This window comes from Artibeus jamaicensis, unplaced genomic scaffold (assembly GCF_021234435.1).
Source record: "Artibeus jamaicensis isolate MK-2021 breed Jamaican fruit bat unplaced genomic scaffold, CSHL_Jam_final scaffold_537, whole genome shotgun sequence".
NCBI classification, from domain to species: Eukaryota; Metazoa; Chordata; class Mammalia; order Chiroptera; family Phyllostomidae; genus Artibeus; species Artibeus jamaicensis.
This window is the reverse complement of record NW_026522047.1, coordinates 41,683,351-41,690,353: the sequence shown is the minus strand read 5'-3', so window position 1 is coordinate 41,690,353 and position 7,003 is coordinate 41,683,351. Positions and strand designations below refer to the sequence as shown.

General features: G+C 44.8%; 1 long non-coding RNA gene across 1 annotated transcript; it reads left to right on the top strand.

Annotated features, from left to right (window-relative positions):
* The first annotated feature begins 28 nt into the window (after window positions 1-28).
* LOC128626361 (uncharacterized) lies at window positions 29-5,180 on the top strand. Its single transcript, XR_008390294.1, has 3 exons — window positions 29-494; window positions 1,133-1,317; window positions 4,941-5,180. It is a non-coding gene; the product is annotated as an uncharacterized LOC128626361 (long non-coding RNA).
* Window positions 5,181-7,003: the final 1,823 nt, after the last annotated feature.

Here is a 7,003-nt window from a genome sequence, read left to right as displayed (position 1 = left end):
AGGGAGGGAGGAAGGGAGGAAGGGAGGGAGTGAAGGAGCCGGGCGGCCACTACAATGCAGCCCGGAGCCGTGGCCCCTTTAGGTGAACCAGTCGCCAAGAGTGTTCCAGGATGCCCGGCGGGCAGCGTATGGGGCGGAGCCGGTTAACCTAGCACTGCGGCCGCCAGTGAGTGCAGTGCGGCGCCTTGCAGTGAGGCGCGGTGCTGCTTTGGCGGGCCTCGAGCCCCGCGCACTGCACATCCGGGTCCTGACGCGGCAGAGAGAGATCGAGCTTTGCACCCACTGGCTGGCCCCAGGCGGAGAAATGTGGGACCTCCGGAGCTCCTGCATCCCTCAACCTTGCGTGCGACATCCTCCACCCCGCTGCTATCTGCCTCCTCAGCCACAGTAACCTTTTGGAATCTTCAGTAACGGGAACCTAGTCCTGCTCAAGAGCTCTCTGTGGCTCCCCACTGCCCACAGGCAGCGGAGCTCAAATTTTCTACCTGTTCCAGGTGATTAGCTTTTCTTTTTTTAAATGACAAAGATATGAAGAAAATATGTAAAGGAGCCGGTGTAGAAAATGACTGGGTTGATCGCCTTTTAGAAAAAGGATGTCAGCCTTTTATCCCCCAATTCCACTTCCCAACTAAGTAACAGTAAGAGTGATGATAATAATACTAGCTAATACTGTCATGCCCTGTTTTAAGCACTTAACATGTTACCATTTCACTCTCATGACAGCGAACCCCAAGAAATAGGTATTATTCTTGGTTCCAATGTACATACTTGAAAACTGAGGTCTTGGGTAGTTAAGTGACTTGCCAAGTTTACTAGAACGAGTGCATAAAAAGACATGCACCTGCATATGCAAACCCAGGAAACAGCTGAAGTTGCAGTTCAAGTCTGAAAGCCATCTGCTAGCACAGTTTCATCTTGTTGGAAGAAGTCAGTCTTTTTGTTCTATTGAGGCCTTCAACTGATTAGATGAGGCCCACCCACGTTAGGGAGGGCAACCTATTTTACTTAACTGTCCACCAATTTAAATATCCAAAATATCTTTATTACTTTTTTAAAAATTTAATCTTTATTGTATTTTTTCATTACATTTAGTCCCCTTACACCTCCCTCCCCTCACCTTCATTGCTTTTAGAGAAAGAGGAAAGGAGAGAGAAAAACATCAATGTGAGAAGCACCAATTGGTTGCCTCCAGCACTCACCCCAACCAGGGATCGAACCTGCAACCTAGATATGTGCCCTGACTGGGAATGGAACTTGCAACCTTTCAGTTATGGGACGACACTCCAAACAACTGAGCCACACTGGCAAGGGCAAGAGGTTTGTTTTCTGTGTGTTTTTTTTTTAAAGATCTTATTTATTCATTTTTAGAGAGAGGGGAAGAGGAGAGAAATATCAATGTGTGGTTGCCCTTCATGCACCCCTTAACCAGGCCCTCAACCCAGGCATGTGCCCTGACTGGGAATCAAACTGGTGAGACCCTCCCACCCCACGTTCTGCAGCCCGAGCTCAATCCACTGAGTCATACCAGCCGGGGCCAAGAGATTTTAATTTGATATTCACATAAAGAATTTTGATAGGACCACATTTGAATTTTTAAAAATATTTTATGTTTTTATTTTATTTATTTTATTTTATGTATTTATTTTTAGAGAGGAAGGGAGGAAGAAAGAGAGGGTGAGAAACATGTAAGAGAGGAAATCGATTGGTTGCTTCTTGGGCATGCCCTGCTGGGATAGAACCTACAACCCAGGCATAATCCCTGACTGGGAATCAGACCTGCAGCCTTTCACTTTGTGGGACAATGTCCAAGCAACTGAGTCACACTGGTCAGGGCACCACATTTAATTTTAAAACATTTCAATCACCCCAAAAGAAAACACCATCCCCTTTAGCAGTAATTCTCTAACCCCCTCCCCAGCTCCCGGCAACCACAAATCCAGTCTGTCTCTGAAGATTTGGCAGTTCTGCACATTTCTTGTAAATGGACTCCTGCAACATGTATTCCACCTCCTGCAATCCTAACATGACTGAGAAATCTACCCCTGCAGCACCTGGTCTCCCTGTCAGCTCTGGACTCCGTGTCCAGCTGCCCTTGTATCTGCATGTGGGCTCTTCACCCTGTCGCACACTCATCATGCTAATGCTGAGCTTTCTTTCCATCTTCCCTGCCAAACCTGCTCCTTTCACCATCCCAGCTGATGGAAGCTCCATCCTTCAACTTCTTTGGGCCAAAATCTTGAAGTCAGCTTAGATTTCTCCTCTCATCCCTCACATCCAACACATCAGCCAAACCTGTCTGTTCCATCGTCCAAAATCTGTTGTATTCAGATTCAGCCCACTTCTTACCCCTCCATGAGGGCCACCCGGGTCCAGGTCCCATCATCTCCTACCTGGACCAGCACAGTCCCCTCTGTACTTGCCCCACAGACTGTCTTAGAAACAGCCACCAGAGGGTGTCTGGGAGCACCTTATGTCCCACCCTCCTCTAACCACAGCCCTACAGGTCCCACCTCCCTGGGGTAAAAGCCAAAGTCTTCCCAAAGCCAGCAGTTTCTACAACACATGCCCCAGTCCCTCTCTACCCTTGCTTACTCTGCCACTCCCACTCTTTGCAATCTCTGGGGCACCCTTCCTATTTCTCCAACTCTCCAGGCATGGTCCTGCCTCTAGCAGGATAGAGAAGCTTGTCCTGTGTCTCTAGCACCTCAGTCAATATGTGGCAGCAGATAGGAGGTGCACATTAAATGTGTTGGATGAATGACTACCATCCACACTCAAAATTTTGAGCGTATTATTTTATTTATTTTTATTTAAAAATATTTTATTTATTTTTAGAGACAGTGGAAGGGAGGGAGAAAGGGAGAAAGAGAGAGAGGAAAACATCGACGTGTGAGAGAAACATAGACCGATTGCCTCTCACATGCTCTCAGCTGGGAACTTGGCCCAAAACCCAGGCATGTGCCCAACTGAAAATCAAACCAGTGACCTCTTGGTTTGCAGGCTGATGCTCCACCCACTGAACCACACCCTCCAAAGTGAGCATATTATTTCAAAAAAAATAAACACATACTGTTTTTTTCTCAACCTCAGCACATGGACATTCAGGGCAGGATTATTCTCTGTGAGGGGGGTGTGGCCCAGGCACTGTAGAGTGTTGAGCAGTCTCTCTAATTTCCACCCACTCTATACCAGGAGTACTCCCTTTGTGACAACTACGGGTGTCCCCAGACACCACCCAGTGTCTACTAGGGGCAGAGTCACTCCAGGTGAGATCCACTGATGTAGGGCAAGGCTTTCAACAAGATGCATCAGGAGTTCTTTTTATTGGGATCTCCACTCGTACGCTCCTGTATGCACAGGGGAAAGTATTATTCAGTATTTTTGTTAAAAAGTAGAATTCAATTGAGTAAATTTGAAGACCAAATTGGTTCTATTAAGTGATTCATGAATCAGGAAGCACCCCATTTAGCAAGTAAAAGGGTGCTTCAAAGGGTGCTTTGAGGTTGATGTACAAAATGGAAGGTTTTGCTTTGGCCAGGTAGCTCAGTTGGTTAGAGCATTGTCCAGATATACCAAGTTTGTGAGTTTAATCTCCGGGCCCATACACGAATCAACCAATAAATGTATGAAATATGTGCAACAAGAAATGGATCTCTCTCGCCCCCTCCCCTCCCCCCTCTCTAAAGCAAATTAATTTTAAAAATGTTTAAATGGAAAGTTTTATAGGAAGAAGGATGGAGCAAGGGATATTGACAAATGAAAAGAAAGGATTATTTTGGGCTGGGACATTTTTTGGAGGAGGAAGAAAAGGGGAAATGTTTTTACCATGCAGCTTGCCTCTTCTTTCTATGTGGGATGGAGAGGGCTCATGAAAGATTACCTTACAGTGCTTGACCAGGAAATTCCAGGCTGGTTGATTAAAATTACATTTCTGGGAAAAGCTGAAACTCAATTAGATCAGGTAGTAAATCTAGATTTGGCATCATGGGCTTTTAGCATGAATGACACCATTTTGGTCTTGTGGTTTTCTCTCAAATATTTTAAATGCAGAATCTGAGGCTATAAAGGTTATGTAACTTGCCCAAGGTCACACAACCAGTGAGGGAAGAACTAGGATTTAAACTCAGGTAGTCTGGTTTGGGTCAACAAAGTCAGAAACGCATGTAGGAACTAATAATGAGGCAGTTACTCCCTGATGAAACCATGCCCTTTTTATTGTGGTAAAATATATTTAACATAAAAGTTTTCATTTTAACCATTTGAAGTTTACAGTTTTAGTGTATTAAGTACGTTCAAATTTTTGTGCAACTGTCTCCACTTTCTCATCTTCCTGAACTGAAACTGTCCCCATTAAAGATTAACTGCCCATTCCCCCTCCCCCAGCCCCTGGCACTCACCGTCTACTTTCTGTCTCCTGAATTTGACTCCTCTACGGAGCGCTTATAAGTGGGATCACACAGTATTTGTCCTTCTGTGACTGGCTTATTTCTTTGGGCATTACGTCAAGGTTCATCCATGTTGTAGCATGTCAGAATTTCTCCTTTTCAAGGCTGAATAAATTCTACTGTACATAATACCTCTAAACCATGCCTTTTTGAGTCACTGGTTTCTGGCTCTTCTTAGCTGGGTAGCCTTGAGCAAATCACATAACTTCTCTGAGCCCCAGTTTTCTCCTCCATAAGTACGCCCACCCAAAGCCCACGGTGTAGGGAGGTTTAAGTGAATTAATTGATTTAAAGGGTGGTGGCCGCATCTAATCCAGGAGGCTGCAGTGACTGCAGCTGGTCAGTAGGGGCTGCTGTAGCCACTTTTGAGCCCTCCCTGCGCCGCTGGAAGCACATGCGCAGCGGAGCCTCCCTGCAGAGGTTACTTTTTCACTTAGTTGTTCCCTGAAGTCTCCCCACCGCACCCCGTCACCCCGCCTGTATTTATTATTGCAGATCCTGAACCAGGTTGTGGCTGCTTTTGCACTCTGCTGAAGTGTCGCGCCTTCCCCAGGCTTCTGCCGAATGCGGGTCTGGGGATGGCGGTGGGGAGAGGTCCTCAGCCAACATCTGACTCCTTCCCTGTGGCAGTGGGCCTGAACACCTCTCCATGAAGGGTAATTGTGTGTGGTGGGGCGAGACTTAAATTTCCCTATTCCCCCTAAATTTTCCCCCGGCTTCTGCAATTTACACTAAATTAAATGTTCTCAGTAAGTAATCTATTCATTTGAGAGGAAATTCAACCTCCTCTTAATGGAAACCTCTTTTCTTTCTTTTCTGAAATGCCCCAATTTGCTGCGAAGTGCCTATACGGAGTCCAGCACACACAGTAGGTGCTCAGTGCATTTAAAGATTCAAAATAATTTTAAGGTGAAAGAAATTTATTAAGAATGGGAAACTGGATACCTATTGCTGAAAACTGATCAAATGGCGCAAGTGCTTACCTTGTAAAATTAACACAAAAAAGTTTTAGGGACACAGGTGTAGGTGTTTAAAGACCCCAGATTTAGGCTGTGGCCGGCTAGTTAAGTTGGTTAGAGCGTCTTCCCCATTCTCCAAGGATGCAGGTGGATACCAGGTCAGGGCACATTCATTCAATCAGTGAATGCATAAGTGTCACAACAAAATAACCTCTCCCTTTCTCTCAAAATCAGTGAATAGAAACAAATAAATAAAGACCGCAGATCGAGTCTGTGGAATTGACATCTGCTGCCACTCCTTTTGCCACTCTGAGCCTTTAAAAAAAAACCCTCATTGAGAAGCTCCTGAAATGGTTCCCTCTGTATTAAATGCAGGATGAAGATAACAATCTTTTTTTTTTTAGATTTTATTTATTTTGAGAGGGAGAAGGGGTGAGAAACATCGATGTGAGAGAGAAACACCCATCTGTTTGCCTCTCCTATGCGGCAGGCATGTGCCCTGACCCGGAATGGAACCGGCGACCTTTTGCTTTGCTGGGCGATGCTCAACCAACTGAACCACAGAGATCAGGACGCAATCTTTAATGAAAGGAAATCAGGGCTGGGACATCACTTTACAAAGCAAAATGTGCAAAGCATTTGTGAGGGTGGAGGAGTGGGAGGAATGCAGAGGTTTATTATGGTGTCCAGACCCAAATTTGCATCCCTTTTTTTTTTTTTTTGCTGACGCACATCTCCCTCTTTTTCCAGCAAAGGAAAAGCACTGCAGTCCCTTTCCTTTTGACAGAGTGAATTTAAGGGAAGATTCACCCAAAGAGGTTTACTTGAGCTAACGAGAATAGTATTTATTGATGTAAGAAGTACTTACTGAGCGCCTACTGTGTACCAGGCATTAAGCTGAGCTCTTTACAAAGAATAAAGATAACGGAATTGAATGCGATTCGTTCCCTCCAGCCAAAGATCTAAAATACAACCGTTTCCTAGGGTCAGATGAGGACATGAATGCAAAACAGTCTTCTTGCGCCTCCCCCTGGAGAAGTAGTGAAATGGACAGAGAAGTTGCGCCGCCCGAAAGAATGCGCTTCTTGTGCCTGAGATTTGGTAAACCAGCCCCTGAAATAAATGTCTTATCAACAGCAATAGTAGCTAGTTAAAGTAGCTGACTTGTATTAAGAACTGAGTCAGGCATGGCGCTAATCTCTTTACCTGCATTTAACTCATTTTACTCTCCCCAAACGGTTATGTAATATTGCTTACTGTACCCCCATTGTGCAGCTGATGAAACTGAGGCACAGAGAAACCTGAGTAACTAGTGTAAGAACATGTAAAGTGGTGGAACTAGAAAGATATTTTGTTCACCGATATATTCACCTCTAGCATAGGTATATATGCACCTATTTCACTGCCTGGTACATAGTGGGCACTCAAGCTCTTTGTGGACATAATGAGTAATGAGCAGCTGCTTTAACAATATTATTTAAAATAATTATAGACAGGTAGTTTCAAAAATAGTACAGAGAGATTTCGAGTACTTTCCCCCCAGCTTCTCCCAGTGGTATCATCTTATATAATATCAAAACCAGAAAGTTGATTTCGGTA